Source organism: Pinus tabuliformis, chromosome 5_2 (genome assembly GCF_031772625.1).
Source record: "Pinus tabuliformis cultivar Carrire ecotype Pingquan chromosome 5_2, CPIR1, whole genome shotgun sequence".
Taxonomy (NCBI): domain Eukaryota; kingdom Viridiplantae; phylum Streptophyta; class Pinopsida; order Pinales; family Pinaceae; genus Pinus; species Pinus tabuliformis.
The window spans coordinates 670,797,402-670,808,355 of record NC_142306.1 but is presented as its reverse complement, the minus strand read 5'-3'; positions in this window follow the sequence as shown (position 1 = coordinate 670,808,355).

The window sequence follows — 10,954 nt, the reverse complement described above, 5'->3', positions numbered from 1 at the left end:
GCTTCTGAATTAAGAAAAAATTGCAAGACACATTTGTACAACATACATCACTAGCTCCATTAGTGGGACATTGGAGCCACTCCTCACTCCTCAAAGAAAAGACTACAAACTCTCAAGGCTATGTGGGAGGAGCCAAGGTGAAAATTCCTTTGCTGATACAATGAGGGGGGTTATATAGCCAAGGGGAATGACTCACCCTTGTGCCTCTTCAACTTCCTTCATGACTGTTTGAATTCCTACGACTTTTCAATTTACATGACTCTTCAACTTCATATGTGTGTCCCTTGGACTTTCACATTACATTACATTTGATTACAACAAGTATGGCCTATAGTAGTAATGTGGTTGAGACAACTCATGACACAACTTGACATGAGACTGCTGACATGAAATGGCTAACTATGGTATTCGTGTCGAGCTACTATGTTTCTGAGTGATGGGTGTGCTCTCTTGTATCATGTCTTCACCCTCACATGGCAAAGTGTGCAGGGTATTCTATGGTCTTGGTCTTTTCTTGATGGTGCACGAGTATGTGTCACTTTTGCTTGCTGCTTGATGTGCTTTGTACATTCGTTCAACTGTGAGTAGGTATTCGAGCATGCACTCCTTCTTCATCTCTTTCATTGTCGCATCATGTTTCATCAATGTACCTGTTCCTACAATCACTCATGATGAGACGACATCAAATCCAAAAATATCCTAGTCTAGCATGATTCATTGTTTTATGTTTCAGGTTTAGGTGACCAGAAGAGAGACAAGGCACTGAAATTGCATAGAGCACAGCTCAGGCCAGGATGAGAGGTTTCGGAGCACTGTCAGGAAAAACTGCATAGATTTCATCTGGGTAGAACTGCGCAGTTCCTAGGAGGAATACAAGGCAGAGTGTTGAGAGGAACTGTTGGGCAATTTTGCATAGTTTTCAGGATGAGGGCAGCTCATGTAGGGGGTCCAGCTGGGAATCTGTGTAGTTCCTTTGAGGAAGTTAGAGTCGGCAGTAGGGGGCACTAGAAGACATGCAATTTTCCAGAGCAAGGTTGGATCAGGTTGTAGGGAGCTACTGGTCATAACTGCACATTTATAAGAGATAGTGTTAGACAGGAAGTTGCTTCCCAGTTTCTAGGATGAGTACAGAGTGGGGCAGTAGGGAGAGTGCCATTCAAAACTACACAATTTTCAAAGGGAGAGCAGGGAAAGCTAGCAGGGGGGCCTTCCATTCAGATCTACGCAATTCCTTGGAATAGAGCAGTGACAAGTAGCAGAGGCTTGACTCACATGACTGTGTAGTTTCTGTAGAGAGTGGAGGGTAGGAAGCTAGGAAACTTCTGCATAGTTTTAAGGAGTAGTGCAGACCCGGTTCACAGTGCAATTTAGTTTTTCCTATAGACTAAAGGGAGGCTTGATGAGTGATCTTGCGGGAAGCAAAGATTGGGTCAGACTTAGGGACAACTTCTGTGCAGTTTTGGTATACAATTGGTTTGATCACTTCCAGGATTAGGCAGTGCAAGTTACCCCGGAGGACAGCCTCAAGCTCTGCACAGTTCTGGGCAACGGAGTAGGGTCACTGAGAGCTGAGACTGCATAGTGCAGCTCAATCAGGGTCTGGTTGAAGGAGGGTTGTCAGGTCGACAGATTTTCAGGAAAAATGGGTAAGTGTGAGAGCAAGTGAATTTCTACATACATGACATTTTGATCACACACTTAGCATGACTTGATGAAAAGACACCTCAAACCAACAAGACAAACATGTGCTCAGTGGGACTGACTTAAAGGTTAAGAGAGACAAGTGCAACACTTGAGATAGATCCTAGAATGACCATGATGACAATTGTGCGACAGTGCTTTCAACTTTGTGTGTGAGTATGACCGATGTTCACAAAGCAAAAACAACTCATGCACATAAAGACAAACCTTCAAAATTTCCAGAACAAGTTCACAAGCATGACATTGCAATCAACATGCCAAAAGACGACCAATGGTCGATCAAGCAAAAGGGTGTAAAGACTCAACAAGAGCCCATGGAATGAGTCTGAGTGTTTGAAACCATCGGGGAAAAAACCAAGGAAGGATTTTAATTTTGGATGCAGGCCAAAATTTTGGAGGGTGTTGCAATCGCTACAACACTTGGTGACACACTAGTTGAATACTAGCTTCTCAATTTTTTTTTATTTTCAGTGTAGCGCCTTAACCTTTGAGGGAGTATTGATTCGTTGTGCATTTTAATTTGGCTTCCCCAATTAGCCCATGGACAGACATGGTTCACCTTGTACCAACCCAATCATACACAACAAAATTTTCAGCTAGGTAAAAGTGTTTCAAAATCGGGAAGGGTATTTTGGCTCGCGAGCTTAAGATCTTCAGAGTATAAGTTTTCATCTCTGGTGTTGCTCCACTGCCAGTAGTCCTGGATAGTACCCCGACGGAGTCACGTAGGAGCACAAACATTGCTCCACTGCCAGTGAGCCTAGTCAGTACCCCGGTGGAGTTGCCTACTTCACCTCTTTGCGCAAGAAACCTTTCTCTTCTTTAGCCTTTATATTTTTTTATTTTTTTTAAAAGAGAATTGTGCATAGGAACTTATTTATTTTTGGGTGGAAGAGGGATCCTGATGTATTTAGAGCAGAAGAGGTTGTTCCTTCAGAGAAGCATGTAAGAAATCTAATGTAGGTTTGCTCGTTTAGATTTTCCCCTTCTTCGTTTCTACTAGTTGGATGAGCATGAACACACAGAGCAAAATACTGAGTACAGGCATGGGTTTTCCCAATTTGGACATAAGTTCGTGGTTTGAATAGAGCTTCCCTTACAAATGGATCATATTTTTCATCCAGACTTCATTGGCCAAAAGTTACAACCAACCAAAGAGATGACGGACACATGACTAGCCAAGCACTGCAGTGTCACAAGACTCTTTGACTTCATCCACATACTTATTCAAAAGCCAGAACACAGTATAAGACAACACTTATTTACAAAATAAAAATGAAAAGACATAAAATGAAAGCAAAGCGAAGTGAAAAAAACAAAGTAAAGCAACAGAAAAGCAATGAAAAGACTATGTACATAGGGCAGGGTGCAACCCCAAATATTGAAAATAAAATTTTAAATCTTGGCCATTGATAGGAAGGTTGTCAATCCTCCCGTCAAGTGATTGTATATGATACATGTGTTGGCCAAGTATTTTGTGGGTCATGAAAGGACCAATCCACAGGGACTAGAAATTCGTGTGTTTGTCTTTGTCTTCATGGGGTTTAACCCACTTCAATACTAAGTCACCCATAATGAAGCTAGTGTTCCCTGCAGACTTTCAATCGAACCATCTCTTGATACAGCTCTGGTGGAGTGAAATTTTTTCTTTTTCTTTAATCTGTTCTTCCTGTAATTTTGGTAATGTGTCCATCCTATGCTGAATCAATAGACACGACTTGCCTTGGGATTCTTGGGATAGCTGGAGAGCAAGGAAGTATATATTTGGTGGGAGGATGACTTCTTTTCTGTATACAAGGAAGTATGGAGATATGTTCAGAGAGTGCTTGGGTGTAACTTGATCGGCCCAAAGATAATTCAGCAGAGTGGAATGCCAGTTTCGTTGTTTAGAGTAAATTGTTTTTTTTTTTATAATGTGAATGAGATTCTTGTTGGTAGATTTGATAAAACCATTCCTCTGAAGGTAGTAGTTAGCTGAATGCTTAAGCACAATACCATATTGCAATGAAAGGTCATAAATTTTCAATGAAAAGAAGTAAGTTGCATTGTCAAAAACAAGTGATACAGGAATGCCAAACCTCGAAATGATGTTCTGTTGAAGGAAGTTGATGACTTCCTTGTAATTCACTTGTTTAAGAGGAACTGCTTCTGTCCACCACCTGAAGTAATTTGTAGCAGTCATGATGCAGCAGTGTTGCTTTGATGAATGTGGGAATATTTACCCAATGATATCTAAGACCCACTATTGGAATGGTTCATCCACTACAATAGGATGCAATGGAGCTGCTAACCTTTGAGTTTTGTCGGTGCATCATTGACAGACCGGGCACTTGCGGACATAAGCGTGTGCATCCTTAAATAACGTCGTCTAGTAGAAACTGACTCTCATGACTTTATGCATTGTTGTGTTGCCCACAAAGTGACCTTAGACCGGTCCATCATACAAATCACATAACACTCTCTCTAAATCCTGTGCTTCCAGGCACCTGAGAAAAATGCCATTGTTGTGCTTTTTGTAAAGTACTTTGTGCACCAACTGTTAAGATAAGACTTTGATTTGGAGTTCTCTCTCTTGCCGAATGGAAAAGTGAGAGGGCATGATGTTGTGATCAAGGTACTAGTGCACTTCTTTCTACCAAGAGTTGTTGTGCGAAGTGGGTGGTGCTCACTCTACATTATACATTTCGATTTCTTGCTCCCGTCCAACGAGCTCTTCTTCTTCCTCTTGTGCGTGTACTGCTTCTGCTACAAGTATGTAGAGACCATGACCCTTGATAGTGTGAACTGGATTGATATTGAGATCATACTCTTGTAGTCTTATCATCCAGTTCACATGTCTTTCACCCAGCTCTTATTGAACAAGCATCGATTTGACTGTTGGGTGCAGAACAAAGACAATGCAATGAATTTTTAGCAGGTAGGGTCCTAAATGTTTCACCACCTTGTATATTGCATATGTTTTCTTATCCATGACAGGATAGTTGAGCTCGGGTGGTTGTATCCTAGCGCTCATGAAGGAGATGGGATGTTTGTTGTTAAGCTCATCCATTTGTGTGAGCACTACAGCGAGTGAATTGTTGGAAGCGAATATGTAAAGCAGTAAATCTTCATTAAAATTTGGGCTATATAGCATGGGTGCATCTGCTATCGTCTGCTTGATACGAGAAAATGTGTCTTTTTCCTTCTTTCCCTAGTTGTAGACTGCATCCATCTTAATCATCTCTTGTATAGGTTTGACAATTTGCGCATAATCTGAGATGAAATTTCGGAGGAAGTTGATCTTCCCTAAGAAGGACTATGTAACTTTCTTGTTTACTGGGTGAGGAATCTCTGTGATAGTCCGAACTTGGTCCGGATCAACCTTGATCCCACTCTTGGCAATGATATGCCCAAGGAGGTTCCCCTCAAACATTGCAAAGACGCTCTTCTTGGGATTCAAGGATATCCTGTGCTTGCAACATTGCTCAAATATCTTCTTGAGATGGCGCAGGTAGTTTGACCATTTTCTGGAAAAAAAATTGTTATGTCATCAAGGTAAACCACGATGCTCTATCTGATGAGCCCACGGAAGGTGGTATCCATAGCGCACTGAAAAGTTGCGCCTGCGTTTACCAGCCCAAATGGAATTCTGCGATAAGAGAACATACCCCACTTGGTACCGAATGTAGTTTTAAGGTTGTCAGGTTCTACTACCAGATCCTGGTTATATCCGAAAAAATCGTCAAGCAGAGAAACATTTATGCTCTAGATATTGTCTACAAGATGTGCTCCATAGATGACACAGGGTAATTGTCTTTGTCCGAGGCATGATTCATATTTCAGAAATCAACACACAAGTGGATCTCCCTGGACTTCTTCCTCATGGAAACTAAGTTTGAAACCCAAGTAGAATGAAAAACCTTGTAAATGATATGAACATCCAACAACTTCGTCAATTCTTTATGTATGAGGGGTTCAAATGACATATGGAATTTTCTGAGCTTCTGTTGAAATGGCTTGACCCCTTCTTTGATCAGAATGATGTGTTGGATTATTCGCATGTCATATGTTTTCAAGTCATTGTATGTCCATGTGAATACATCATGGTACTATCTAAATAGGTAGACAAAGGCTTGCCACTCTTCTGGTGTGTAACATGTACCAAGCTTCACAAATTTTGGATCTATGTATATTCCCAGATTATTCTATTCATGCATTAGTGTGGAACTGTGGGTTTTAGTGTTCCCGGGTCCCTTAAAGCAGTTCTAAAATTCATATAGCTTCTCGAGTGAAACCACACCCTTGGGGATGAGTTTGCCTTTACTATAATTAGTTGTGTCTTACAGAGACTTCTCGTGCACGTCTTCATCTATCACTGTGTCATTGAAGACATCAACATTGGCCATGAAATGCAGTATTTGTTCATCATCATCAAAAACACGCAAATTATTGATGTTGTGAGGGATATATGGCTTATACAAAGTATCAATAGTAAATCTATCCCTAAGAGGTGTCATCCTAGCACCTGCATTTGCTAGAGCATTTGTGGTTGCATTGCACATTCTTGGTACAAAGATGATATTAAAATCTTGGAAATTAGAGATAAGTTGCCATACCTCTTGTTGGTAACTCTTAAGATGAGGTGATACATAGTGTATGGTGTTACGTACCTGATGTTCCACAATCTATGAATCACCTACCACTTTCAACATACCAATGTTGAGGCTGAGGGCTTTCTGTAAACCCAAAACATGTGCTTCATATTCGACAATATTTTTCATTAACTCTAACTCCAAGTGGCTCAAGACTAAGTGTTTCCTTTGCCTTAGGTTTATCAAAACACACTTGAATCCAGAGCCATCCTATTTTTTGGATCCGTCAAAATACAAGGTCCACAAGTCATATGTACAAGGACCGCTTGCCGCTCTAGTACTGCTAACACTATTGCTACTTTGTTACAATGTATTGTACAAGTTTCATTTCTGCTAGTTGGACAAGGAAGGAGACCCAACTGTGTATCTGGTGGGGTGGGGCTCGGCTGTGAAAGATAACACCCTAGCTACGTTTCCAAAAAGAAATTGCCAAATAAAATTTCTGCAAAAGCCAACTGTTCATTTTGACCATTCAAGGGAGTAAAAGTATGTGTCATATATTTATCTGACAACACCCATATCTGGTTGTTTCTGCCCTGGTACGGAAGCCATAAGTGTGACCTGTCTGTAGCAAAATATCCATGCAACTTGCTAGACCAGTCTCTGCTTAGCAATAAGCCATATGCTTTCGGGATGTCCATGATCACAATGTTAATGCACTAGTGAACTCATCCGTCGGATGATAACCGGATGACCACATCCCAGAGTTCACCAATGGCTATTACACATGTTTGGTCAATTTGGATGATCTGTGCAGTTGTACTGCTTCATTATCCATTGATATATTTAGCAATGGAGAGTAGCATGACATTGGCTGATGCACTACAGTCAACCAAATAGTTGTGGACATTAAAGTTGAATATTTTGAATGATAATAAAAATGGTTTCCAGAGCGATTTTTCTTCTTCAATGTGAAGCACGTTGAGCATAGATGCGAGTGATCTGGGAGACTTGTTTGGTCCCTTGCTGGAAGAGGTAACATTGTCTGTGGAGGTTTTCCCTAGTGCGCACAAAAGAATATCTCGCTGACCCATGAGCTTGGTTAACTTGTACAGATAAATGTTTACACGGGTCTTCTTCATGTCTTCAACAATATTGTAATCCAAAGCGGGAAGGCCCATTGGAGTGTTTTGGAGTTTGTTTCTCATGGACATATCTTTCACTGTAGCTATCTTCCCAAACTTTCTTTGTGTTTTCTATGTTGAGGATGTTGGTGGATCAACTGTTCTAAGCAGTTGTTTAAATTTTTCTTTTGGTATCTCAAACACAGTGGGAGCCACTTGGCTTCTCAAGTTGTATCGACCGTTCTACTTTGGGGGATCCTTCTCGGTGGTGTTTTCTTCTAGGCAGTATTAAGACATTGATACATGTTAATTATATGCCCATAACTTGGAGCTTCATCAGATGTAGCATCCTCTTCTTCATCTTCATCCTCTGGCTGAACCTGCTCATTGGCTTTAAAATGATCATTCAACCTTGAAGCCATAGTGCTCATAACTCGGTTCCATTCTAGACAAGACTTCTCTGAATGTCATTCTTCGTGGATCACACAGAAGTTATCCTTCACAATTTGGTCCACTTGGAACACAACATTGGAGCTCTACGCAGATTTAGTCGGGTGGCTACTACTGCTACCTGATGTCACATTCTTCCTTTGCAAAACTCTGGGAGGTATGCTTCTCACTGTTGCCTCGGTCATCCTTTTCTTAAGTCCAGTTACTTCGGTTGTCAAGGACTTGAGGAGGCGAGTAAGGGTCTCAATTTCACTTGCTTCCTTTTCCTTTACTTTACTCACGGCACCCTGAGACCTCCTGCCTGTGTCTTTGGAGTCCTTAGCTAGTTCATCATCTAAAATGGCTACAATCTTGCGTAGGCCTTTCTCCACATCAATTGCTTCTTGGCAATTTTCTAAAAGTGTTGGTTTCGTAGCTCGCTTGATGAACTATGCAATACTGGTCAGCAGTGCAGACGTATAGTAGTAAATTGTGATGGAATCATGAGGTTTATTATATGCAGTGAACTTTTTCAAGATACGGTTAAACCTTTGGTTAAAATCTCTTACTTTTTCTTTCTACTCCATCTTAAGACTACCTAACTCTTTTAACAACATGGTGGGGGTTTTGTCCTCAACAAATTTCTCAAGGAAAATTCTCTTGAACATCCCCCAGTTCTGAATGGAGTTGACAGGAAGGTTGTGGTACCATACAGTTGCTCTACCATCCAAGGTACATGGAAACAATCTACATGCAACATCGTCATAGTGTACCTTGAGTGTCTGTAGATGTAGTTAGAATGTGTCTAGATGGTCTTCTGCTTTCACTATTCTGTCAGGGTCATACTTCGTTAATAGCTACTCTGTGTGTCTCAGCATCTTGTGCAAGACACCCTAGAGTGCCAATGGGCCTTGTGTCATCCATTCCAGATTTTGATTAGCCATATTGTCCTCTTCTTCGTCCTCTGCCTCTTCTTTTGAATCTGACGGTTCAACCATTGAATCTGTTTGTTTGTCTCTACCTCTACCTCCCCCGTTGCCTTCCCCTCTACCTCCGCCAGAACCTGAGCCCAAGAGTAAGTTGTTAACTTCTTCTCCCTCTAAGAAAAAAAGAGGTTCATCTTCATTCTCAAGAGCTTATTCCATCTCTTCAAGAGTGGCGAGGATTACTTCTTCAACAGATGAGACTATCACTCCTATGGGTGTAGTCTTTTGCTTCCTCTGTGAAGAGGGAAGAGTGTGTACTCCTAGAATTAGTCCAACAACCTTAGTAAACTGATGGGTGATGGGATAGACAAAACAGATGTGATGATATGAAATTTATTGTTCAGTTCTGGGAGGCGAGGAGTAACCAATTTCAGCGTTGCACATGGGAGAGAGGGAGTTTGCGTTACTGCCTTGACCGGATGATGGATACATGGGTTTGAGAGGACATTCAACCATAAACTACTAGCGTCCCTCCTTCTAGTGCTAGAAATGTTGACAGTATTGGACCCAGCAACATTGAGGGGATCTCCCTGGTATGAAGTCCCAACTATACCTCACATTGTTTGGGGTAGGAGTCCCATTCGATACGATGGACTGATTTCCATTATCTTAGTGATTTTCCTTAGCTCTTGTTGTTCAACACCTAAGATTGTTATGCTTGCAACTTCAAGAAAGTGAGGTGAGTATGCCTGGTGAGTGCGTAATGTAACTTTGTGTCCAGGTTCTCTTACTGTAAGGGAGAGTGTAAAAGTGAGCCTCTAGATGAGAGGTAGTAGTACCACCAAGGGAGAGACACACGCCCAGAAGAAAAATAGGAGAATGCCCAATAAACAAAAACACAAAGAAACTTTTTATGAAAACCCACTGATCTGGATTTAAACAGGAACGCAACAAATTACAGAGATAACCATAAAGATAGTTATGCAGTGGAAATAATACTTCATTTCATTAATGGAAAATACTGAAATATGCTTACAACCATAAATGGAAATAAACCAGCTAAGGTGATGGTAGCTTATCTCTGAGAAGAGATATGTGGCTACATGCCTCTAAACTGTAAAGGCTACATTGTAGCGGACAATCTGTCCTTTTACAAAATGTGACTTGTTACTTATAGTATTTTTCAGTTACAATACCACGGGTCAATTCCATGGGTGAATGAATACCATGGGTGGATTTTACAATACCACGAGCAGATGCCATTTACAATACCATGGGTAAATTCCATGGGTGAATACCATGGGTGGATTTTACAATACCACGGGCGGATGCCATTTACAATACCATGGGTAAATTCCATGGGTCGATGAATAATATGGGTGGATGAGTACCATGGGTTGATGCCATTTTCCATTCGGATCATTCCTCCCTCCTTAAGAAGCAATGTTCCCCATTGCGTAAAGTTCCCTCCTGCAAAGCCTTTGTTGAATATGAAGAGCCACTGAAGATAAGGGTTTTACGTGGTTAACCCAAAACCCTGATAAATGAAGATCCGAGGATAGAGATACCCTGTAATGCTTGTGACCAACTGTGATTCTGACAGTGTGTGGCCTAGCAAATGGACTTCGATGAACTGTGGGTTTGTGGATGACCCATAACCATGAAGAACGAAGATCCGAGGATAGAGATACCCTGTATTGCTTGTGACCAACTGTGATACTAACAGTGTATGGCCTAGCAAATGGACTTCGATGAAGTGTGGGTTTGTGGATGACCCAGAACCGTGATGTTGGTTGCTGATGAAGTAGCAGGGGCCTACATAGCGTGGGGTGGGAGGGAACATCTCCAAATAACCCAAGCCGATTGCTGCTATGTTGAAACTGATGAATGTGAAGCAGGTGCCTACTAAAGTGGGGTGGGAGGGCACGTCTCCAATGGAAACCCACTCCGAATGCTGCTCCAGAATTAAAATGGACATAACTCGGCCAATATAACTCAGAATATTTATTATAACCTGTTTTTGGAAGCAGAAGGACCATTTTTCATCTTCCCATGTGATGGAAATCCTTATCTGGGCACTCTAAGATCTCAGATTTGTGCTGCAACAGTTCTGCCGTCACAAAAAATTCTGATAAAAATGTTGATTTTAAATCAGCGATATCTCCCACATCCGGACTCCGATTTGACCCATTTTTTTTGAAAT